This window comes from Nipponia nippon, unplaced genomic scaffold (assembly GCF_047370975.1).
Source record: "Nipponia nippon isolate SJK-2023a ecotype South Korea unplaced genomic scaffold, ASM4737097v1 scaffold_19, whole genome shotgun sequence".
NCBI classification, from domain to species: domain Eukaryota; kingdom Metazoa; phylum Chordata; class Aves; order Pelecaniformes; family Threskiornithidae; genus Nipponia; species Nipponia nippon.
In genome coordinates, this window is record NW_028262335.1 from 8086703 (window position 1) to 8113332 (window position 26630).

Below are 26630 nucleotides of genomic sequence, written 5' to 3' on the forward strand. Positions count from 1 at the left end.
TTCCTTTAAGAGGAAACTATTCCAAATATGAATAGGTTTCCATGTTAAGAATTTTCTCCCCTACCCCCTTGATAATACTGAAAGCTATAGGAAAATGTATATCCAATCTTTCTATATTAGATCAATATTTTTATTCCATTAAACTTGTCTCTGAGGGGCAAGATACATCATCTTTTGCCAGATTTCTGTATCAGATTGTCACTCTGTGGATTTTTGTTTCATAAAGCTTTGGAATTACAGTGCCTAGTCAATTATAGTTAAATGCATTTTCACAGCCGGCCAGAAAAACATTAGCACTAATCAAAAACATCGCACCAACAGGGATTCCCAAAGAGATTTTTGTTTTGTTTTGTTTTATGAAAATGTTCTCTCAGCTAGAAACATCAAAAGACAACCATGAATGTGATCCACTAAAATATGAGAAGAAGAATTTGTGCTCTAGCTGCATTGAGATCTGTCTTTCTTGCAGATGACAGTTGATGCAAAATTTTTGTATTCAAGCTAATATCAATACTCAGCAGGGGAGGTCACTCATGACAGCTCTAATGCTCTAATAATGGCTTGCTACCATCCTCTGTCTTCGGCTTCACATATGCACATTGTTCCATTTCAATTTCTTGGTTCCTGCTGCATTTTTCAAATTCACGATGAAATTAGATACTGGGGGCTAATTGCTCAGTACCTTTTCATTTTTCATGTTAGAAAAGGGAAACTCTCCCCTGTAGGATCTCACCTGGCCACTAGATGACTACGCCATGTTTCGGTCACTAGCGAGAACAAGCTACAAAGCTGGAATTCAGACTGTGGAACACTGTGGTTGCAGTGGTGACTGGTTTTTGTTTTGTTTTGCTTTTCATGAATATCCCTTGTTTAATATGCATGTCATCAACATGTCATGGCATCCCTTTCTTAGAACGGTGCTGCTTAGCACAGAGCCTGGGAACGCTCCAGCTACGGCTTGGAGGTGTCTCTGCAGATCCTGTGCTTTGCTGTGCCGCGTCTGCTGCAGGACCTGCCCTTCACGTCTGCCAGGATTTTCCCAGCTATCCAAATGACACCGTGGACATTTTTTAAGTGAATGCAAATGCATCTGGGGTGTGGGAGGCTGCAGTTGACTGAATGTAAAATCTTAAAAGTTCTGTCTAAGACTGGACTATTGTTCACATACAAAACTGCTGAGCAGAACACACTGACATCATGTGCTACCTCTGAATGGCACCTAGACACAAACATTACTTTGTAATTACTATATGTCTTTTAAATGGAAACATTGACAACATTCCAATTTTCTTTCCCCTGTTAAAACCTGTATCCCTGATTTCTTCTCCCCACCTTCCTCCTTTTCAGCCTTTTTTTTTTTTTTTGTTTGGCCTGGAGTTATTACATGGAAGCCTGATAAATGGATGCTATGAAGGAATGTTGTCCGAACGTTGTAGGAACTATTAAGAAAGTGGTTTTCCTTCTTCCCCTTTTTCCTTCCCACACTCCTCCCCCTCCCACCCCACAACTAATAGCACACAAATAGCACTTCATGTAATTTTGGCTACTCTCCACCATTCCAGGCAGACTTCAGGAAATCTCTTGATTTATAGTTGGGGCATCCACAGGCAGCATGCTGCCTGCTTCCTTGAGGGATGCCTATTGGTGACATTTAGTGAGTTTGAGGTGCAGTATTTCAAATAGGCAATATCCATATTTTAGTCAGATAACTCTCTGTTTATACTTATAAATTGATTTAGTAATGAAATAAGCTCCTTTCATGATGCTTGCTGGCTTTAGGGTCTTTGTTATGGTATACTCAGACAGTTCCTCAAGTTTAGTTTACTAAAGTAGAGCCAAAGTTTTCTATCCATATTCCCATAAGCAGTCCAATTGAGTTCAATAGGGCTATTCACATGAATAGGTAAAGCAGGACGTGGGACTCAGTTCAGAAAAACCATCAAGCATGTGCTTAAGGCCTACTGTCCTTTTGGTTCCCCGCTGCTGCTGTTGGCTACTCTAGGAATATCAGTTCTGAAATGCTCTATTAAGTTGTTGGTTAGTGGAGTCGCATGTCTGCTCTCCTGCGGATGGGATGCTTGGAAAGGGTATAGTTCAGGCCAAATTTAAGGCTACAGCTGAGTGATTTGCCCTTGTATTTGGTTTTTGTCTTCCTCTATGGATTGGTGGTATTTCACTTGTAACAGGCATCAAATAAAGTAAATCCCCTGCTATTTGTAGGGTCTGCAGATGTTAGCAGTGTGCTTGGGTTTTCCTGCTTTCTCTTTTGGTACTAGTCCCTTAGAAGGACTAGTTAGTTTTTGGACATTGGAGGCTGCTCTGTGGCTTGTGGCATAGGAAAAGACTTGGGATTGCTATTATTTGACTTGTATGAGCTTAATGCATATTATATAGATTCCTTTACGGTGAGGGATACAATTATCCTAGTTGGTCCCCTCACATCCTGGCTACATTTTTCGATATTAAAATACAGTCTGGAAAAACCATCTGAGACGGCATTGTGATAGATGCTCAGAGGGCTGTAGCAGAAAAATATCTATGCCTCAAGTAAGATGGAATGAAAGAAAGAAAAGAAACATTACTATCCAATAAGGCAAGTCTTCATCTCTCGCTCCTATTTCCATCCTTCAGGGTCCAGGATTCTGACTGGATTTCCAAGTGGGATATTTGTATGAAAACATTTTGGCCATCCTATAGTATTAAATGGTCCTTTGAACATATCAAAATCATACAGGTACAGAAATACTTTCTCTGTCTCAGGCCTTCTTAGATATTATAAATTTGAGACCCTTCATGCACTGCTAACAGGAATAGTCTAACTAGCTAACACTTACAGAACATGCCTAATCCTTGACTAAATCTACCTGTGTCTCTGACATGAAAGTTATGTGGAGAGGAAAAAAAATCTACAGGTTATTGTGCTCTGCAGAAAGGATTCCTTTTGCACAGTGTGCAATGATCACTTCAGATCACTGTGGATCATAGGAGGATCAGAATAAGTAAGTTATGTTTCATTGTCGTTATTTAGGTGTCTGTCTTTAGAAGATCTGCATTCACCTTGCTATGTGTTCAAGAGAAGTAAAGGGTAACTTAAATACATTTTAAAGGAACAATAGCTCATCTTGTGCCCGAATGGGAAATCTGTCAAACCTTGCTGTTTTCTTTAAATGAACTGGGAGAGAAACCCTTTAATATTCTCAAGTGCTTTCTCCTATTTTTGAAGAATGGTTTTTCCCCTTGCATTTCAATTGTTAGCACAAGAATAAGCAGAGGTGTTCAAGAAAGTCTTGAAAGCATCCTTCTTCAACTTTTCAAGTTCCTCTTTTTTTTTTTTTAAATCTTACATTTATTTGTTATAGGAAAAATGTCTCCTTATGTTAAAAAAAAAAAAGGGGGTCCCTACAATTTCTGTTTTCTTCAATTTTTAATTGTTCTTTTAAACCAATTGAAGACATGTTTCAAGATGCTGAATTTGGAGTTCTGGTTTTTTTTAGTTCTGGGTTTGAAAAGCTAGAGTGAAGCTCAGTGAGTATTTGTGCTGCTCCTTTCTGACATGGTATGTATGCTTTAGTTCTGCTCATATTTTACCTCCTTCTACTCCACTTTTTTACTTCAGCCAAACTACATATCATATTATGCCCAGGCCCCTCCACTTGGATACCTTTTCTTCTCAGGATTGTAAAAGGTACCTTTCCACCTTGAAAGTTCTGATTTTGACCCTGATCCTTGCAGGTGTTTTTGTCCTAAGAGTACTCATTGCCACTAAGACTGGCATTGAACCAAGACTGTCCTTTAAAACTTCCAGGTACTCAAAGTGAGCGTCAGTGCATGGACATTCTGTGAAGTTTAGATGTCTCACTCTTCTACTCACTGTGTAATTTCTGTCCCCCAGTCCTGAATTAAATTACAGGTGGCATCTACTGCTTTGTGGACCTAAGTGCTACCTTAGGATCAGCAGGTAAAATAAGATGAAGAAACTTTTTGACAGTTGCTATTTCATAATTTCCAATGCTGTATCGCTAGATTCATGTTAGAAGCATTTCAGAAAATGACCTTGCTGATATACCATGATGGAACATGGCAGAGATTTACCAGTTTAGCACTGTACTTAATTCAAGCTCGCTTTCACTGGGGACCTGTAAAATCTTTCCATAGGAAATGCTAGAATAAGTAAGACTTCAGTTTGGACTCTCCTTCATGTGAGACAGGACTGTCATTGTTGTGCTTGGAAGGAGTTTCTCATGACATCTACTTTTGAGCTGGCCTAGTCCTGGCTGCATGAGAAACGTGTTTGCAGAAGGCAGACAAATTGTTTATGGCAGAGAAAGAGAGGTGTCATTAAAAGTAAAAAGACATGTTTTTTAGACCTTCTTGGCTAACTTCTTGCAATGAATGAAATGTTAATTGAAAGATGCAGCTGGATGTCACCTGAATTCTTGCAGTCCCAAGCTTAGGCAATGGCTTATGACCCAGGATCAGGGTGTTCCAGTCTCATTTGAAGTAGATTTATTTACTCTGTTTGGCAGTGTTGTTCCAGAGTTTTAGTCCATTTTACAGATTGGACAAGTGACCTGTGACATGAGAATCATAGAATCATTTAGGTTGGAAAAGACCCTCAACATCAAGTCCCACTGTTAACCCAGCACTGCCAAGCCCACCACTAAACCACGTCCCTAAGCACCACGTCTACCCGGCTTTTAAATCCCTCCAGGGATGGGGACTCAGCCCCTGCCCTGGGCAGCCTGGGCCAGGGCCTGACAGTCCTTTCGGGGAAGAAATTTTTCCTAATATCCAACCTAAACCTGCCCTGGTGCAACTTGAGGCCGTTTCCTCTCGTCCCATCGCTTGTTACTTGGGAGAAGAGACCGGCTCCCACCTCGCTACAACCTCCTTTCATGTAGTTGTAGAGAGCAATAAGGTCTCCCCTCAACCTCCTTTTTTGAAGACAAGCACTAGACAGCCTTGGTTCTGCTGAGTGCTTTTCAGAAGGTTCTCAACTTCAGATGAAATAAAGCTTTATACTGTGAAAGCATTATTATGTGGTAGGCCAAACTGGCATCCTTGGACAATTCTGGGACATCTGCTCCCACCGAGAGCAGCAGGAATTTACCTGGTTCAAGAAGTATTTGGAATTCTGCCCAGAGTTAAGAACATTTTTATTAGTTTAGACTTGTTGTTGAAGGGAAAAAGTGTAACTGCACTCATAGGTATCTAAAAGCTCTTTTGGGGATGTAGCTTCAGGTTTCCCACCAATTTGAAAAGTATACTTATCAATAGGTAGTATTTCTCTTTCTCCTGTTGCAGTATATTTCTCCTTATATTGTTTTTCTCCTTTACCATTCATTCTTTATCTTAAATGGGAAAAATCCCACATGAACTGTGAAACAAATGAGTTAATCTTTTCCCACAACGTTCTGATATTTCATATATCTGCTTTACTTCCTGGATTATGACAGCAGGTAAAGCTTCTCTCAAGAATAAAATAAACCACGCTCACAGAGTTATAGAAGTCAGAAAGTTTTTAAATTAAATCTTGCAGTCCTGAAGCGGGCAAAACTCCCTGACGATTGTGCTCCCAAAACATAACGTGAAGATACCATGTTAACATTTTTTTAGAGAAGTTGGAAGAGGAAAATTTAATGAAGAAATAGAATGCAGGACAAGCTCCAAAGCCTCTGTTCCTGCAGTCTCTTTGTGGAGCTGTGTGCGACTGGGGCCTTTGTCTATTGAAAAAAATGGACCAAATAGTCCCTTCTCCTATCCCACTCCTCCCACGGCTTTAGTTAAATTCTCGGATCGTGAGGGCATGTAGGGAACAGCTGCTTATGATCTCTTCACAAGTGCTGGGTCATTGGTAAACAACCATCCCTCCACCCTCTCGGAGAAAAAAAATTATACAAAAAATGTATTCATTTTCCTGATGATGAAGAGTAATGAAGAGCACGTGCATGCAGCACTAAGAGAGAGAGAAAAAAATGACAAATTAAATCATGTCTCGTTTGACAACCCTTTAAGTGTAACAGATCTGCACTTGTGCTGTCTGACAGGCATGATTGATACCACGGAGCACTCGTCAATTTTTAAACACACAGACTGAACAAAGAGTCACTTCATCCTGGTTCTTGTAGTTTACAGGCAGCCCAGTGCTACGCAGGGTAAGCACCCCTTCATGCTGTGGTGTTTTACTTGGCAATACACTGCATCTCACTGTTTGGACAACTATATTTATTTTTATGATCCTTAAAATATTGTAACCCAGTCAACTCAACAGTCATTTAAGGTAATTTCTGGTCTGAACAGCATCTATTTTCTAGACAACTTTACAATAATATGTTTGCTGTGGGCCAAATTCTTTGTGTAGGTACCTCTGTTTCTGTGCTGCATTCATAGCTGTTAACTGGGAGAGAGTCACAGTATCCAGTAATTTCTAATAACTTGAAATCTAAACCTCCTAGAGGTTTTTGACCGTGCCATTTATAGATTATATTTAGCATAGCAAAACAATATGCTTTTCTTTACATTTCATTTGTGTACAAACAAACCAATGCACAGATGAGCTATTTTAGATTATTTTGGAGGGGGGGAAACTTGGTCTGAGACAGACTTTGAAAATTTCAGTCTGAACAGCTCAAGGTGGTAAATATAAAAAAGGGTACTACCGTAAAAAGAGTCGGAGTCCTTAATTATCAGTGTTTGGCTGTTGCACCACAGTAACACAGTTACTATGGGCCTTTTAAATGTACCAATAGGAGTTGGAGGATGATGCTCTGTTGAATTTTACATTTCCTTCTGAAAAGCTGTAAACATCTACACTTGCATACCTTTCATCCTGAAATGACTATGCAACATCATGAGAAAGTTTTATGCAGGAAGACTCATCCATCACTGACATTCGTATGCCTCCATGCCAGGACTTGTCTGCTACGCGATATCAAAAATGGCTCAGCGGTTCAGAGCAGCCAACGAAGAATTCGTTATGGCACAGAAGTGGAAGGGAGAGCCTATGCAAGAGCACTGTAAGTAGGCTAGAACTCAGGTAGTCCTGTGGAAGGAGACAGAGTAGCAGAATAGCTTTGATTTTTAAGGACTTAACTAATCCAAAGCACAGTTTGTGGAGCAATGTCCCATCTTACCCTGGGCCAGGAGATCTGAAATTACAGGAAGCAGTGATGGTCTGTCTCATCTCTAGATCTCCTTGACTCATGTTTTTATGTTTCTGTGAAATTATTTATTAGCAGGGAAAAAGAATCAGCACAGCTTTTAGTGGGTGTTGTGAACTAAATCCATGGTCTCTGTAAATCCAAGACCCTCTTTAGACTGGGGTTTAGTTGATGCTTATATGCGTATCGGCCATGTCTGCGCAGGGATGAATTCTATCATCTAGGCTTTCATTTTGTGTATCTTTACTACTTGTCCTGGGCCCTTAACTCCATTAAGGGTAGATGCACAACTCTGTTTATTTAGTCCTTTTTAGTCTGACAGTTCCAATCAAGCTAATTCATCCGAGAGAGACCAACCATCCTTTTATTTATTTTAAACTATTTTACCAAGGTAACCCAATCCAGACCATCTCCATATCTTGTTTACAAGAGCAGCCTTGGTGACAACATCTGTCCTGTGTAAAATGTCAAAAAAAAAAAAAAAAACAAACAACAAAAAATCCCAAAACACACACACAAAAAAACCCCTTAGCAAAAGTCATAGAGGTATCAGAATTGTTACTCATACACACACACACCAAAATGAGCCTCCAGCATCATTGCCTCCGCTATTCAGAGAAGGAAAAAAGGTCAGAAGGAGGTATCAGAGCCGTGGTGTCAGAGCCCACGTTGGCTGGGAGTCAGGGCACGGTGCGTTCGGTGGAATTTAAATGCTGTGAGTAGTGGTCGTTCATACCCTGCAGTCTCTGGCAGGAAGCGGCAGACTGACGGTGAGATGTAAAAGCGCTAAGCATGTTGCAGTAGGCTGTGTCTTTTGTCTGTCTCTGATGTTTCTTTGTCGGGTTTGTGTATGTTTTCAAAAGTAATAAAAAATATCATCAACCTGTCTTCTACACAAAATGGAGCTTTTTAACAGATAACTTCAAAATCAGTACTATGCACAGGTAGAAGGAACCTGTGGAAGAAATAGTTGTTTCATGCTTGTAAAAGTGAATTGTTTATGAGGCAATAGGGCACAATCTTTTCCTGATGTAACTGATCAGATACATCAGCAAGACAAGGTTAAAAAGAAGGAAAAATGCTGTGAAAATCAGTCTTTGGGCCCTCTAATACCTGAACGGTCAGAAAGGGGTTTGTGCCATGCTTGTAATTATTTGCATATTAAGCTACTTGGATTCTGAACTGCACTAAGGGGATTTTATGCCTTGCTAGTGAAAAATACTTATTTTACATGATGATATGTAGTAGCTTTTGCCATCTGATAAATGAGGGAAAGTCTGATATAGTTCCACTCTAAGAGGTTAACTTACACAAAAAAAGACAGTTGCAGCAGGACATTTAAAAATACAGTAGCAGTTTAAATGAGATAAGTGGCTGTAAGGGTGACAGTGCTTCGTGGTCCACAGAAGTGGAGGAAAGCTGAGCAGCTCCCATTGCTGAGATGCCTTGGCAGTACTCAAGCTCGTCTTGATCCTTGCTGATCCCTGAAAGCTCTTGTATTTCAGGAAGAGGTGGAAGCCTGTGGAATTTATTTGTCACTTGAGCTAGTGATGACCATCAGGAATGAAACCTGCATAGTCCATTACTACTTGCCATTGTGTTGTGGGTTCTTGTTTAAATTCACCGCTGCATGATGTGTGGTTTGAAGTGAACTTCAGGCTGGTGGAGTGCTCCGTATCGACAGACTGCAGAAAATGTTTTTTGCATATGCACAGAACGGGTAGTACGGTGTGGAGGGCAGTAGCACGTGCTCCCTCTATGCCTTCCTTGGTGCAGGTTGGAGCTGGTAGGCCATCTCTGCTGTACCTGAGAACAGACCCTGTGGGTAGAGCTGGCAGAAACTTTGTCCCCCTATATTTTGGGGAATTCCAACACATCCCCAAGCCAAGCAAGAATGAAATAATTATTTTGTGAATCAAAATCAGTACACCTGTTTTGGTCAAAAAGCTATTTCTTAACAGAAAAAATAGATTTTCACGTGAATGTTGTATATCTGACAAATATCCCTTTGCTACTAAAACTGCAAAAAAGCATGTTAAATTAGAGAGAGGAAAAATTGCCCCACTGATCCTTCACATTTCAACCACACCTGCCAGAAATAAATCTAATGAAAAACACTGTGTATGTGTTGTAGAAGCCAAACAAACATACCTGAGAAAGCTCTTTAAATGTATTATGACTGAAACTTGCTATACACATAAATGAGCCACATCTGCTCTTGGTATTGCACTCGCATCCATGTGAAAGAAAAGATTAAAACAAGATACCAGCATAAAAGTAGATTGATACAGGAGAAGTGAGTGGGAACTCCTGGAAGGAGATTGTTTGATAGTGACTGCTTGGAGTAAGTCCAAACCCAATTGCAGCACAGAGAAATTGGCTTTCTGTTGTACCATGTTTTCTGTAATGCAAACCAGTGTGTGCGTGGGGGGGTGGTATGTGATTGTCATTATGAAAAGCTTTTGCCAGCACAGTAGCGCAGACACCAGGGGATAATGCATTACACACTGATGCTTTCCAGGACGTTGATTCTGAAGCCATTGTGGTGGGTTGTTTCTATCAGAGGATGTGAGTCCCTGAACCACAGTTTCCCACAGGGTGTTATCTTGGCAGTACAAGGTTAAGATCGAGTCTTACTTCAGAGAAATGCCTCCATCTTCCTGTAGTCTTCAGGTTTCACCTAGCACGGCTACACTTTGAGGTTAGAGACAGGGGATTTGTATTTCAGACAATGGACAGAACAATTGGGAAAGCAACCCCTGTTTCTGTTACAGCATGATCCCACCTGGGAGAAAGGCTCGCTTGTTACTTCAAAGCCGTTGCCTGTTGGAACACCCTGCTGAGATTAAAGCGGCTCCCAGAGGAGATGTGCCACCTGCCGATCTCTGCGCAGATCCCACACCGCTTTGCAGGCTCCCTCACAAGGGGTTTGGCTGGGGGGCCACTGCTGAAGCTCAGGTACTGGGTGAATGGGGTTGATGATCCTGAGATGAGAGAGCATACCCAGAGCTGCACCACGAGCTGTGTCATTTTTGGGATCCAGTGTAAATACAGGGGCCTTGATCACTTGTGGCCATTAAGGATATCCTGGAATGTTGGCTTTGCGCTGAGTAGTGGCAAGATCAACAGTTGAGCTGAAAATGAGTAGTCATGTGTTGCTAAACCCTTACCTTCTGTAGTTTCAAATTAACGCAATAAATTTTGCTTCCTGTCCTCAACTAGTTTGCTATATGCTGCTAGACACTGCTGCATTCCGCTTCAGAGGTAGCAGGTGCTGATTGTTGGGAAACTTGATCCATATATCAATTGTAACGCATCTTAAAAAATTTAACTTACAAAAATATAAAAGGGAGTCTGCAGAACGAGATTTTCTTCCTTCAGACCTGGAAAACCTGGTGGTGTCTGTGGTTTTGTAAAACCTCTCATACTGTATTTATTTTTATTCCTCTGCTAGCCCTTGGGTACAGATTACTTTCAAACAAGCTGGTTTACTGTTTGCATAACACAGGCTTAAATTCAGTTAGAAATAGATCATTTTTCAAGTAAAATTCCCCAGAAAATAATTACAAGTATTTGGGGGTGTTGGGGAAAACATCAGAAAACTTTCTTGTTAAGGTCTGGTGACACCTGGCAATTAAAAATAAAAATCCATTTCTTGATCCAGACCTTCCTTCCTTTCCTTGGGGACAAATTAAACTGAACTGCAGAAGTTTCGAACATACTTCTAAATCCAGCATCATTTGCTTCTGGGTAGATTCTACATTCTACAAGTTATTTCTTCCTGGGAAAGTGTCTCAGATTCATATTAATGAGGATTCCATGTTTGTGGTTAGGAGAAATTGAGTCTTGTGGCTTAAGCGGCCTCAGGACTCTCATTAAGTGCAAGAGGTTAATAATCTAAACTAGCAGTTAACTAGCTATGGTCAGCAGAGCCTTATTGCTTTTGGCTCACGCTAGCTAAGCTGGTCCCTTGTCCTTTGCAGTGCTGGAGATGCAGGTGAAAACAAGGAGACCAAACAAGGCTAGCTGCAGATGAGCCATTTCTAATTTTAGCACTGGGAGAGATGTTATGATTGGAAATAAGATACTGATGGAGAAACTAGTTTGCATGCATATGACTGTAAGAGGAGGTGGATTCTCTAAGAGTAGATGAGCTCTTCATTCATGTGTAGTTTGAGATTCTTGTCCAGCCAAGCGCACAGACAGCTCAGGTAAACCCCTCTCTTTCTTTGTGGGAACAAATGGTCACGTCTTTGCAGCACAAGAAAAATACGCAGAACTCCCGGCTGTGCTTGACTCACAATGCTATGTGGGGAGTCATTTCTCATAGCATGTGTCCAGAATGTCAGATGCTCTTAACTGGGCATCCACTGAAAGAAATCATAGAATCACAGAACACTGGTTGGAATGGATCTCTGGAGGTCGTCTGTTCCAACCTGTTGTTCGAAGCAGGTCTGGTTAGATCAGATTGCTCAGGGCCGTATCAAGTTGAGTCTTGAACACCTCCAAGGATAGAGACTCCAGAACCTCTCTGGGCAACCTATTTTAGTATTTAACTACCCCCTCATGGTAAAGAAAGGTTTCCTTATGTCTATTTGGAATTTTCCATCTTCCAACTTGTGTCTGTTGCCCCCATCCTATTGCCATGCACCTCCAAGAAGAGGCTGGCCCCATCTTCTCTGTATTCTCTGATCAGGTAGTTGTAATCAGCAGCGAGGTCTCCCCTTCACTTCCTCTTCTCTATGCAGAACAGACTCGCCTCTCTCGGGTTCTCCCTGTAAGTCGTGTGTCCCAGCCCCTGTCATTCTGGTGGCTTGTGGCTGGCCTTGCCCCAGTCTGTCAATGCGTTTCCTAAACTGGTGAGCCCCAAACTGGACACAGTGCTCCAGACGCAATAGGAATAGAGGGAAAGGATCTTTTTTCTGGACCTGCTGGCTGCATTCTTACTAGTACAGCCTGGGATATGGTTCACCTGACTATCAGCAGGATTAAGTTGCTTTCTGGGTCAAGAGCTCGAAAGAAACAGTGCAGGTATTCCTGACATTGAAGAATTGCTGCAGAAATTGGAGGGCAGTCACAAATTAGCTCTATCTTTCTGCAGACGGTGGAAACTTTAGTTTTAATTGCACAGACCCCAAGCAAATTAAAAAGAAGCAACCAAATTGGTTATCAGGCTGGCTTCCTACAGTGTCCTGACAGGTCCCAGAGGCCTCTGCAGAGACAAGAGATTGGGCTGGCTTCTGCCACATCCTCTCTGCCTAAGTTTAAAAAGGTTAAAAAAAAATTCTAATCTGTAAGTGATCTTTGTGCAGTTATGGAGCAGACTCTGTTCCAAGTGGAAAAAATAGGACATGATCAGATGTCTTAAAGTTATGCCCCCCTTCCTTTCTGGTGTGTTTTATTTCAAGGATACAATTTATTTTAGCATGATGTCTCCTATTGGAGCATCCATGGATTTATCTTCTGGCATTTTGAAAGAGAGGTCCCAAAATATTCAGAAAAATAAATTTAATTTAGTTTCACTAAACTTTGGTCTGAGAACAAGTATCCAAGATGATGTCTAGAAATCCAAAACATTATTCTGAAGAATCAAACAGAAGCATGGTCTGCCTGAATAGGCGTATCTGAAAGAACAGATCTTTCTGTCATCAAGACAGCATCGTGTGCTGTCCATCCCATGCTAACATCAGCTTACACCACTCTGAAAGGGTTTTGCAGCATGCTCTCAATTTTCTTACAGGGGAGATGCCTGCTGTAAAAGAGGAACGAGGTTCATTACCTATTATTTTTGTAGGAGATAGCAATGCTTTTGCTGTCTGTGGCTCATACGTGACCATGGTCTCTGGGAAGACAGGGCTCCTTCCTGCTTCATCAACAGGCAGCTAAAGTTTGGCTGGAGCGGGAGAAGCTTCAGTTGCTGGTCACAGAAAGTAGAAGTGCTCTAAACGCACGGGAGCCCCCAAGTTAATGCAGTTTGGGTCCGTTTCTGAAGCCTCTCTCTTCTTATGTCAGGAAAGCCGTCTCTGCACTAGCAGTTCCCCTTGGGAAGAAGTGCCTGGGACTCTAGCCTAGCCATACATCTCTGTCAAAATCTCTATGAATAAATTAACCTTTCTAAAGATTAGTGCACCCTAATACCTCAGGGTTTTTTTCTTGTTTTTTTAACAGAACAAATGCTAAAAATGCCTTGACAGACCTCGCTAGGTTTTGTGCTGTGGATCATCTACAAAGGATTATGCTGCGAGTGGCGTTAAAGGCACAGCCATGTGATTTTGGAGACTACTGACTTGTCTCCTCCTTTGGAGAAAGGCTTTAGTGTATGCAAAACATATCATTATGAGTAGGAAATCCTCATTAGGGCAAATTAGAAAAAAACTAATGAAAACTCTCATGCTTTTCGTTTTAAAACACCTGGAATTCAGACACCTCCCAATGCTTCATGACTGTTAGTTCACCAGAGCAAAGACATTATCTGACTCCAACACCTTTGAAGGTTTTGGTAGCTAGACTTAAGGCTGAGATAGCTACAACGCTGGTTGCCAACTGCATCTGTGAAACAATGGACTCAGTGTCAGCAGCCCAACGGGCCTTTGCCTGCTTCTCTTCTTGACTCAAGCCCTTATTTTGGTAGAGCAGGCTGTGGGGAGGTCAGGTATCTGTCGCTCTGTTCTCTTGCCATTGAATTGCTGGAATTGATCTGATCCTTTCCAGGCAGCTGGGGGCAGGGGGGGGCCATTCCAAAGATGGTAGGGAGTGTTTTGATTTTTGATCCTTTTGAGATGAATTATGGGGAGGAAGCTGTCTGCTATCAGAGGAATTAGTCAAATTCCTTGTCAGATGTGCAATCCCATTAAAAATGCATTATCTGTTTTCAAAGCTTAAGTATGGGTGTCGGTTGAGAGTCTTTAAAATATTATTGTAAACTTTCACTGAGAAAAAGTATTCCTGGGTCTTTCATGAAGGCTAATCCCACTTCAACTACCGTAAACCATCAACTTCTGGGGTGGCCTTCCCAAGCAATGCTAGGCAAGAGCATGCAGTTATTCTGGGAAAGTCCCCCTGGAAGATGCATACATTTGCACAGCGATGTTGTTAGCCGCTCTCAGCATTCAACTGATTTGTTCTGATAATGATTCTGTGTCTGCATGCCTCCTCAAATTCTTTGCTTTTCTGTCTGGCATCTAGAGTTCGAATAACTACCTGAGTCCAGGTCTGAATGTATCCGAAATGAGATACCCAGCTCTGGTTCCCGCAAAGAGTAAACTCAGAACACTTAAATGCGTATGCTCCTAACTTGGATATCTTAAAAGCTGATGGAAGGAATCTCAGTCAAAGCTTTGAAGTATGTATCTGTGGAGGGAAGCCACAGTTTTTTCTGCAAAGGATTAACAGGACATCCTGGAGCATGCAATATCACTCCTTCTTGGAAACATATTCCTTGGAATTTTTTTTAATAAACATAATAATGGTGGCATGTAAACTTCTCTTAGTAAAGTAACTGTTAGTTGCAGAATCACACACTCTTCCTAGTTTTTCTCATTTTTGATGTGTGAATGGGATTTCCAGGAAAATCTCGTAGATTTCTGGTTTCTTTCACTGACATTCACAACCATAAAATTACTCCGATTGGATTTACAGTAGCCATGGCAGATCATAAATGGTGTTCTCTGGCCAGCTGAACACTATTCCATAGGTTATTTGCCTAGACCTTTGCTCATTTGAATTATTAGTGTCTTAAAACAATGGTTTTTCCACCATTTCTATTTGCAGTCCAACAGTTCAACCTCAAACTTTCTTACACCAAGCAGTTTAACTCAAAAGCTTAACGTCAGAGCAAGATGGGATCATTTATGATAGCCAATCTACTTTGCTCGGCAGTGCATTACAAATGTCAGACGAATACTCTCATTCGGTATGGTCTCTTTAATACCTTTGCCACTGCGTCATCTGAGCACATCTGGAATAGCTAAGAATCTGCTAATCAGTGTATTTAATAAAGCTATGTATTTTAGCGATAAAAAATAGGGTGGTCACCTTTTTAAAGGAAGGAAACAGCCTTGGCTGGCAAGGGATTCTTGCTAGGACTGTGCCAGCACTGAGGGACATGTTTCATGCTACTTTGTTTTTCTGTTCTATGAGAGGAGTTGGCAGAAAATAGGCAAATTCCTCCGGTCTGGCTGAATGCTCTGGCACCGTGCAGTAACGCTGTTTCCTGCCTGGGTCTCTGGCAAGTGCGTGAGTTTCTATAACAACTCCAGTCCTCTGTGGCACTGCAGGCGAATGAAACACAGCTTGGTGCTTATCTCTTGAAATACCAATAAAGTTATGGGTTCAAATAGCTGTTAGGCATCATTGCCAATCCACCTGTTAAAATATTTTTCAGACAACAAAGTATGAAAGGAGTACATGCACATCATAAATATTTGGGATAATGTGTTATGTTCGAAGGCTTTTGAGGTGCTTGGATTCTATTTTGATGGTGGCTCCCAAGAGAGTGCATTGGGACCTGCAAACAAATGCCACAGAATGAAATAAATCGTGCAGGAAGGTGAAAACCAGCTTTGCTCTTTCTTTGGCCAATCCATATAAAAAATCAGCCCAAAGTTTTGTGCCTGAGAGTTTAAAGAGTTTCCCTCTCTTTTCTACTTGATAAATGGAGGAGCACCAGCAAATATTCCCGTGCTCCCTTCCAGGTTTGGTAAGCAGTGAATCTTGAGAACCTAAGCTGGTCTTCACTTTGCAAGATTTCCACTACTCTTTGCAGTCTCTTCAGTCTTGGATCGGCAGAGGTTGTTCACGTGTGACAAACATCAGGGGCAGAACCCTACCTGACGCTGTCCAGACAGCTGCGTAACCAGATAGACCTACAAGAAAAGGCATTTCCTTGTATTCTAACTCTACTATGTACGCGCAAAGATAATCAAACCAGTAGGAGCACTTCAAATCTTTTTCTTACCATTTCCATCAAAGCAGAGAACATGTGGTCCTCAGATCTTCAACAGCCCCGTGCATTTAACTATGTACCATGTGAGGCAGCTGCAATGCAACTTATTTTAATGCTCTAAAGCAGAGATGGTGGCACTTTAATGTTTCCTTTGCTAGAATAGGTTTATCTCAAAATTTTATGTTATTTCAACAAGGCGGAGTGTTTACCATAAATAGCAGGGCCTGCAGAAAGCTTGCTGCAACATTCTTCCTACTGTGAAGCAGCAGTACCTCAAGCCTGAACTAATTTAGGAAGGCATTGGCCATATGATTTTAATATTAACAAGTGGAGCAAATTTGTGAGTGGGTTGTTGGCCAGTTTCATAGTGAGGGCCACCTGCAATCGATCAACACGGCTCATACAACAAGGTGTCAATGCACAGGCAGAATAATAACAAGAATTTGGTGCATACAGGGATCACTCAGCTGGTGGGGAGGTGTTAACATGCGGGAGAAAAGAAAACATTATGGTGAAACGTTGTTATTTGTTGGTTAGTTAGCCATCGCATAATTCTCAGAGATGTGAAAGAAGCAGGGCAACGTATTAAGCGTGGCAAGGCGGGTAAGGTATGGTACACCTATGGCTTCTGCTGCTAGCTGGATACCTCAGAGCTGCATAGCGCGAGTAAGATGGAAAGCTGACAGTGGCAGAAAGTGGTTATGACCTTCATTTGTGAAACAGGAGAGGGCTGCTATTGCATATAGGTTGCGTGGGTCTAAATGCAAGCACTCTTTAAAAGGACGTTGCAAGTGTGGGACCCAATCCAAAGGTTGGTGAGAGGACCTGAGTCCCATGTTCCTTCCCCTCGGGAAGCTCACGTGGACTGCTGCCCAGCCCGCAGCAACATCCAGTGCTTGGCTAATACAGTTCAAGGCAACCTGTCAGTGCAGGGACTCTGCTTTGAACATGAGCATGCTCTGCTGTGATAGAGTAGAGCTAGGAAAAAGCTCCAGATTCAGCTTCCTCTCCAAGTGTGTCTCCTTGCTGAGACTTTCCCTGGAAACTAAGCCTGCCTCTCCCATTCTGACTGGGGATGGGCAACGCCTCATGCTCAGCTTTTCACCCCTGTGCCCAAGTTCCCCTGCCAGAGCCAAGACATGGCTGCCACGGGGAGGTGTAGCAGGGAACCTGGCTCCTCTGGGACACAGGGCTTTGACAAGTACAAATTAGATTGCAGCCTAATGCTGGAAAACAGATCCAACCTACGGACACTGGCTTGGCTTTCGCAGGGTATGACAGAGAAGGAGATATGAATGGGCATGTCTGTCTGCCAAAGAACAGAAGGATGAGGAACAGTCCCGCCTGGAAAAGGTTTTGAAAGTGCAAGAGGGGTAGATATCTTAGCATTGTGCAAAATGCAGTGGACTCTCTAGAAGTCACTCTAAAACTTACACTACTTAGGAAGGATTCTTCCCAGCTGTGTCCTGAGCTATTACTTACATTTTTTTGCAGGGATGTAATTTCTCGCCCTATTTCATAGATTTCTCCCTTCTCACAACATCCCGAAGGGTGATATCAGCATGTTATGTTCGTTCTGTTTCATACCAACTTCAAGTATGTATTTTTCATTTATCTGAATAAGCATAGAGCTACAGTGACACGATCCAGGATTAGAAAAATATGGACTGTCACAAAAATGTAGGCCTCTGTTTGAAGGAACACAGGTCACCTCCTGATCTCGCCTTCCCCTCTGACAAATGTCTGGAGCGGCTGTGTCCTGCTTGAGTTAACTTTGTCTATGTTTGCCTTTACCTCTGTTGCTTTATTTCTGTATTGCTTAGCTAGTCTTGACTTAGCAGAATATGCATACTCTAATTCAGGTGGTTCATACATGCTATTGGCAACATGTGCTAGCGTTATGGTGTTAATGGCATGCTTTTCTGCATATCTGAAATAACACCAATCTTCTTTCTCTCTCCAGATGAAAAAAACCTGAGCCTACGTTCTGTTTTGCTGATCGCTGTTTCCTGTCACTTGCAATGGCCTCTTCCCAGGAGGTAAGAAAATAACCTTGCGTACTTTTTACCAATGGTAATCTGTTGTTTTGGCATTCTGTGAATGACTGGTTTCAGGCGATTCTGTCAACATACCTTGCCAGCAACCAGGTTTTGGATGTTTGCTTTGGGAACATTTTGTGGTTGAATGGCTGTGTTCCATTCCACATGTAAACATGGGCAAAAACTCACATTTAACAGTTCTAAACAGTTGGACTCTCCTTCTCTTTAATACATCGAAATTTTGCATGAAGTACAGAACAATTTAGTAGTAGGAATGTCCAGGTCCTGCCAAACGTATGATTTTGTTTTATTTTATTTTTAAAAATGCCTAGCACAAAGACTGAGCCTTTATTTGGAAGGAGATGTCAGGAAAGCAAAACTTAATTGAATCTCAGACTGTACAATTGGAGTCATGTCTAAAAGGAAAGCTGTCTTTTCCCTCAGCATGCACTTGTACTGGAGGCCAGTTTCCACTCTCATTTGCATGAGTTTAAACCACAGTAACTCTACATACGACTGTGCCAGTATGGCTTGAGATTAGAATTGGCTCTCCAGCCATTTCACGCTTTGTTTTTACTTTCGTAGTCATCTGATTGATCATAGTGATGCCAATCTGGTTACTTGCCGTAGCCATGCAGAAGAGTCTGGCAGCAGCAACAGGACCTAGTGCGTGCTCAGCACTTTTCAAAACCCAGAGGTGTGTTACTAAATGTTGCATGCTGTGCGCTGGTGGGAACAGGAGATATATGCATCCTTTAAAAAACAGTGAGCACTGTGGTGTGAGGAGCTTGTGACAGCTCTTTGCCATGGGTTACTTTTTATCTTTCAGGGGGTTTCTAACCATCTATTGGAGGCACCTGCCTCAGATAACAGAGCTCATCTTCCATATAGAGTCAATGGAGATTTGCTTCTCCCGTGTCACCGGGCTGAAGCCTGCCTGCTGTACCAGGGAGCACTCTCAGCTCTCATCTCCTGCCTTCCTGCGACAGGTTCCCAGTCTGTCCATCAGGCTTTCTCTACTTACGTTAAGCATTACTGCAGAGTGCTGTGTTAGTTCTTGGGGGAGATGTTTGCTGTACAGAAAGCATAAAAAAACATTTGGAAAGAGAGGTCTCATTAGGTCTGACAGCACAGAGTCCTGTGCACACTTAAAGGGACGCTTGAATGGAGGTGAAGGATAAGAAGGCCTTTGTCCAGAATCAAACTCAGCTCCAGTCAAAACGGAGAAGCAAGCAGATCTTTTCCTGCTTCATTTGTATATGTGGCAGAAGATGAATATGTTGGGACCTGTGTGTTTGGGCTACTTCATTTTATACTCTAGGTCATTCATCTAGAACCAACCCCTTAAGCATCTAACTCGCACTCCTTTTACACACTCACTGCTCACCACAGAAGTGCCAGTTGTACTACTTCTGTCCTTACACTATTTATGATAAGCTGACATCCACTGTGTAATAAAAAACACCATTTTCATACCTATTTTTGCTCTGTGCACAAGCTCTACGTGTGTCCTATAGGTCTCTGAAAGTAGGGCCTTTTCTAGTAAGGGATGCAGGAATAGCATAGCTCAGCCTGTCAGGCATTTGCAGTGTAAGGGCACCTTCTGGCTTCTTGAATGGCCCCGGCCCATTCTGTCATGGGTTTTCATGCACAGTCTATAGAGTGCTGATGACCTCTGGTAGCACTTGTTGGTGCTCCACAGATTTTCTGATCACGTGATGCTGGCATACTGCCTTATTTCCAGCTGCTAAATTGCATTCAAAGGCCATTTTAAAATACTTTCCTAATAAAACTTGCCTATAAAAATAGTTACTATAGCTGCTGCAAGGATGTTCTAGGAGCTGGTCCAAAAGACAGTCCCTACTGAGATGAGATCCACCCTACTAAAAAAAGCTGAGAAATCTCAGCCTTAGTAGAATTTCAGCAGAAATTAACAGCAGAAGTGGCAGCGGAAGTGTTAATCAAATCGTGTGCTTTCTTAGTTAATGCACAGTCACTCCTGCAGCTGATGAATAAGATAGGGAGCATGGCTTGTTGGGTAGAGTTTCTAAGCCGTTTAAATACGTTACAGCTTTGCTTTTAAAGTAGAAGAGCTTGGATTAATTGAGTAAGTGGCACTTAAGAGATTGCAGGTTAGGAGGATGCAGAGTGTGGCTAAATGCAGCTTGGGTGTTCGCCTTTTTTTTTTTTTTTTTCCCTCTCTTTAAATCTGTGGTTGCACTTTCCCTGTAGCTGTGGGGTTAGGACAAAGCCGATCAACTGCAGGTTTTATTGCCAGTGAGCTGAGACATGCAGCTGTTTCAATTCTTTGATCACAGAAGATAGCAGAATAAGCAAACCCAATGCTGATGCAAACTTCTTTTTCTATTCAAAAAACCACTCTGTATAAGCTCAGTACAGCTGCTTGGACTCCCAGAAGGTGGCAGGGATAGGGGCCAGGGGAGGGCTGGCAATCCGTACGTATGGTGTCCCTGTGGCAGATGGTACCTGCTGAGTCTTCTTTCTAGCCAGGTATAACCAATCCTCTGATTGCCATTTCATGCCAGTGCCCAAGTGTGCTAGAAATGCAACTTTTAAAAAAGTTATTTTCTCCATATGCAGAAGAAACTCTTGAAAGCTAGCGTGCTTCAGTCTCAGTTTGCATGTCTTCTTTCCTTTCCTCATTCCCTTGCATTTGTTGTTTCCTATGTGTCTGCCTCAGCCTTATCTAACCAGCTAGCTTGATGCTTTAACTTGTCCTTCTGTTATCATTAGTTCATCAAGGAAAATACTTCCAGGACTTTCTGACACACATCTTGGAAACCTCTTTTTCTTCTCAGTACTTTGGCCCAGGACAGAGACTTTTTTTTCATCATATTTGGACATGCCCGGTGCATATGCCAGATACCACAAATAGCCCAGTCTCTCTTCTTCGTCAGGCAGCATCTGGACTTTTTCCTTCTGTGTCATTAGAGCAGCAGACTTTGACCCGGTTTCTCAGCTATGTAAGGGATAAGAGCAAAAGAACGAGCTGTCAGGGAGGTGGTCCCACTTCATGGCTTGTTTCAGAACTAGATACCTTCTTGTGTTTTGCAATGGGAATTTAAGGGCAAACATTACAGGAACTCTCTTTCAAGACTTAAGCCCATACCAAGGATGTAAGTGGTAGAGGAGGTGGTATTTTTCAGGAGCAGAGGGGAGTTTTCCCCCTAACAGCAGATTCCTGTCTTGGACCAGCACAGTTCCTCACCATGAGCTTGCATTTCTGTTTAGAGTCACATCAGACATGCCCCCGCCTCCAGTTGCTTCTGTCCCCAGGACTTTTCTTCAGGGGATTGTCACTCCATTGTCGCAAACGTTATTGGTCTCGGCACAGATCTGTGCACATCTCCAAGGATGCCTGTAGCTCTTAAAAGCTCTGTACTGTGCTGCCCTCAGAAAAATGTGGAATAGTCCGATTATGCGCAGCAGCTGCTGGCAAGTCAGTGTGGTTTTCCTGAAGCTGAGTCCCTTTGGAAATGGGCTGAAAGCCTTTCTGTAGCACCCTCTTCTTGCTCTCTCCTCAGTCTTTGGTTGTGATTTCTTGAGAGAACATGTTGCAACGCTTTGTTCTGCGGTAAATCAAACCTGGGCCATTCTGGGTTGATGCTAATAAAATGGCAGTGGTGGAGCAATACGAGGTGTAGGTTTTCTGTCCTTGGAATGCTCTCTGTTGTTCTGGCTGCAAGTGGAAAGTATCTCATTTGGGAATGTTAAAACATGGGTTTCCGGTGCTAGATTCTGTGCTTTTCTTCCTTTTTTAAACTTACCTGGCTTTGAAACATGTTAAAATTCAAATTTTTGTATTGCTAATTGGACTATTTTAACAAGACCTAAGATTGCATAAATACTCTTTAAGATGGGTTTCTTCATTTTTGTTTTTATGGGAAAGCTGTAACATAGGAAGTGATGGGGTTTTTTTAGTGAATTCTAGGTGAAATATAAGAACTCTTCCTGTCAAAGTTGTCTGATTCAGGTGTGGGCATTTAGAATGATATTTTTCCATCCTGTCTACTTTCTAACTGTCTTAATTTTTCATCTGCCATAAGTGGCATAGCATAGAGGGATGTCACTTATTTCATCATTGTGCATTACTAGAATATGATACTTCAGACTTTCGGGATCATTATCTAAACAAGGGCTGTGTAAGGCTGATTTGACCTAGATTATCAAAATTAGGACCAAAATTACTTTAGTAAAGCTGATGTTTTCTGAAGTACCATATGTGTTGGAAACACAAGTCAGCTCTTAAGTGATATTTGTGCTTTTCCCTGTGTCCGTCAGAGCACTGACATTTAGGACATTCTTAAGGATATGATTTTTATACGTGCCAAGCACTGAGGTGCCCATATTGACTTCAGTGATACTCGACCTGTGTGGAAATCAGACTACATATTTAGGAACCTCACTGCAGGCATGTAGTTTCTAGTCAAGGAATGAAGCCTGTATGGGTTCTTGTCTTGACATTACTATAACAATCTTTGCCAGTAGGTGGGGTTCCAATCCTGTTAAAAAAACCTGGGAAACCTTGTCTGTAAATGCTCGCTCCTCTTGCACTTACATACACAAGCTGGCCACATCTGGAAATGTTTGATTTGATATAGTGTCGTTTTACATTGCAGAAATGAGCGTAAGCGGTTTTTTAACCCACCAAGTGAGAAATGTGATCTGGGTTTTACTACCGACCCTTTAAATAAAAAACAGATCGCTTATTAAACCATTATCTATCAAGGATATGGAGAGAGTTAGAAATATCCCAGGATCAGAATCAAAATTGAAATGGACACATTTCTGTCTACTGTCCGATCCTGACAGCGTGGTCCGGTCATGCAGAAGTGCAAGCTGAAATACCTCACAAGAGGAGCAGCAAATGCAGAGAGACAGCATAAAGAAACAAGCTCATATCCTATCCCTGTATCTGCGTGTTCTTCGACCATTTCCATTCACGTACAGGGCATTGCTTATAGGAAATCGCTGAAATGTATTATCCCGTGTTGCTTGTTATCAAGATTTGGATAAAATCTTCTCTTATGAGCTTCTTGAGCAGCAATAGATCAGGAATGCCAACTGGGTTCCTTGCAAAAGCCAGTGTATTCACAACTGCCTACTCTATGCAGGCAAAAGATAGTGAGGGGAGCAAACTCCTGGCTAGCAAAATAGAATTCAGATATACTGTACCCTTTTGTGCTAGTTTTGAATGTGCTAGTTTTTAACCCTGTGTGAATTGCAGCTGATCTATAACTTTTTGGGTTCCAGTTTAAAGAATGCATACTAGCTAATGCAGCTAACTCATTGTCATGCTTGCACCCCTGTTCGATGGCATGCTGCGTCCTCGCTGGTATGGGTACATCCCACTGGCTTTGATAGAGCTGCTCACGTGAGCAAAGCCAGAATGATTTGGCTCTCTGTGAATTATGACAGTTGGCATCTGAAATGAAACAAAGATCAGATCCGAGATGGATTTTTGCCATCATGTTGCATTTAAAAGCTCATATTACTTTGGTTGTATTACATTGCATCACACTCGACCGAGTCAATGTGTCATAAAGCTGCCTAATGTAATTGTACACTGCATAAATGCAACAGAACGCCTCCAAAAAGTGATACTTCATGCTTGCTAGCTAACGCCTCGGCGAAGATTAAATCCACGAAAAGTAGGTATGTCCAATTGTTCGTTTGGATCAGCAAATAATTCATTACCCACATTATCTTTTTTTGAAATGTCACTCTGTGTTGTAAATCACTAAGGTCCTGCTTAAAATGCCAATGCAGGGATTTTTTTTTAAAGAGCAAATTAAATTTTAGGGCCAATTCGCACAGTAGTTTTCTCCTTGAAGCAGAGCTGCCCATCTCCAAAGGCAAAATGCCTAGTTAGAGCATTTGCCTGCCTTTGTAAGTAGTGATTCTCAATGGACGCAGCTTATTCATCTCAGAGACTCCCTCTCAGGCGTTGGCCTCTCCATGAGAGCGTTCAGAAGAGAAACCCTGAGACAGCCATTTGCCTGAGAGGAACAAACTGGGTATCGTGAGTGGAGATCTCAGGAGCCCACTCTCTGCTCTCTTTTTTTGAATTATCTTAGGGAAAAGGATCATTCTCCTCTCTTTGTGCCTCAGTTTGCCTGTCTACAGAAACTCAGGAGATCAAATGCTGTCTTAGCAATGTGAAGTCTGGCTTTCATAACTAATTCCTATAAGCTGTGATGAAGGTACAATGTTGGGTTACGGATGACAAGCAGGGGAGGAGGACAGATAAGGTAAGTAGCTGGAGTTCCCGTAGTTCCCTTCCTGAGAAGGATGGGGGGCGACTTGATGAAATTGTTCAGGTGGGAGCTGCAGAGAGCTGCTCCCGTGCACTGGGAGGGAAAGACAGGTCCCTTCCACTGACGTGGCAAGAGAGGCTCAAAAAGGCATGAAAGGGGATGAGAAAGCCTGTGATTTTTGTGGCAGTTGGAATTCCTTGAAGGGCATGGGGAATGGGAGAGGCTGGGGGACAGCTGGGGCCGGGCAATGCCCGTCTGTCTGGGTAGAGCTCACTGCGGGGATGATGGGGTGTGTGAGAACCGGTGAGGAGAGCTGGTATTCTGGCAGGTTCCAGTCTGACTGATGGGTGAGCAACCAAGAGCATGACCCTTTGAGGCACAATGGTGATTTTCAGTGTGCGCAGCAAGTCACTGGCATGGTATAAATCTGAGGCAATTGCCAAGGTGTTAGACCAGAGTGAGGGCGGGTGTTTGTGCATCATGAAGGATTGCTCTGTGGAGCACACAGCAAAGCCATTATCTTTCAGCAGAGATTTCTAAGCTCAGGTTATGCTGTGATTTTGACGGTGGACTAGGAATTATCTCAAGAAAGGAGTTTCTCACACACTGCTGAAACTGGAGAAAAATATAATCCAGGTGACACCTTATGCTTGAAGAGCTTTATCCAGCCCTTAATGCCTCTTTCCTTCATGGGAGTTTGACCTCAGATGGCCTTAGCGCCAGCCGCATGCCACAGCCCCAGCTCGTCTGTGTCCACCCCTGGGCAGGGTCCAGATGTGCCCCACACAGAGCCGTGCAGGTCTCTGCCGCACACCCGAGCTTCTCCCTACGATGCGGGGGGTGAGGGGGGTCCTGTGTGCCGCTGCTCCTAAAACCATCCAGTGGGGCCGCATGCGGAGGCTGCTGCACAAAGAACGATGCCCATTTTAAGATTTCCCAATAAATCCCCAGGATTTCAGTACCTGCGAGGCTGGCAAGGAGGAAATCTGTTTCCCAGCGTGTGCTCACTGTGACACACAACCTTTCAAAGCACAAATTGACCTTTCTCGGTAGTGATAACTGAAATAACATTTCACCATATTGTAAAATTAGAGACACTTCAGCAACTACTACAAGTGTTGTGAGTTTCCCCCTTATCAAACCGAAGGGGTGATTCTGATCTCTCCTGTGCCGAGTCCTTGATTGGCTGTCACCCTTCCTGACATGCCCTGTTGCCTGCAGTGGATTGGCCAGGGGCAGATTTATATCCCCCTGTCACAGCCAATAGAAATATAGTGTTTTCTCAGTCACTGTTTAGTTACAGTGACAGAACCCTGATTGGGTGAAGCCTTGTGATTTATGGGTTTTTGCTGAAGAGTAACTGAGTTTTATCAGAACATAATGATGTGGTACTAATGCTCATTGCGAGGCAACATGGCTGACCAGTTTGGAAAGGTCAGCTTTTGACCTTGTCTGTGTTTTAAGCAGATCTTGTTGTATTGCATGCTGGCTGGGGTTACCTACCCGCAGCAAACAAAAACCCAAATCGTATCTTTCTTTGCTGCGCCTGTGACCGACTTCACCCCTGCCCCATCCCAAGGAATTCGTCTTAAAGGTCAGGGTGGGGGGGGAAGCCTTTCAGGTTCGTGTTCTTGCTGCCTCCATGTGAGCGACTTCTGAGAGGAGGGTGCCTTTGCTTTCCAGAAAGAGTGTCAGCTTCCATTCTTCAGTTTAGACAAGGTAGGTGTGAGGAAAGGAGATATCTTGAAGAAAAGGGTGGCATCCCGGACATCCACTGGAGGAAGGGCCGGATTTGATCATCAGGCAAAGACCAGTTATTGGACATGTGCAATTCATCTCAGGATGTGCTTTTCAAAATGCCTCTAGGGACCAGGTTAACTCAGAAAGGAAGATGTAGACAGGTAGTTATTACCATTTAAGTGCTGGTTTTAATAATGAAGCTGATCCAAAGCATTCTGACAGTAGAAAGTTAACATCTCTGTGCTGGCCTTGTTGTTATGGCATCGTTCAAACTTATGGTTTGTTGTTGTCTGGAATGTCAAGAAGTTACATTCGTTGCGAATAAAGCAGGATTTATTTTCTGCATTAGTTAATAGTACTTCCTTTCCTCAGTCAGCATTCAGACTTGAGGGTACAAATCTGAAGTAGAGCAGCAAAACTCTTAGTAACATTTTAACAGGATTTATTAAGTTTGTTTGCTTGAATAAAC

General features: G+C 42.5%; 1 protein-coding gene across 10 annotated transcripts in view; it reads left to right on the plus strand.

Moving 5' to 3' along the window:
- Positions 1 to 26630, plus strand: part of LOC148056034 (uncharacterized) — a 69752-nt gene that overhangs the window by 23315 nt on the left and 19807 nt on the right. For 8 of the 10 annotated variants that reach the window (XR_015704338.1, XR_015704342.1, XR_015704340.1 and 5 more), the window contains exon 2: positions 18068 to 18143. The gene's annotated coding sequence lies outside the window, so the exon portion shown is untranslated. Of the gene's footprint in view, positions 1 to 9957; positions 10119 to 18067; positions 18144 to 18730; positions 18841 to 26630 lie in introns of those variants that run through there. The other 2 variants (XR_015704339.1, XM_087755552.1) reach the window with 2 other exon arrangements.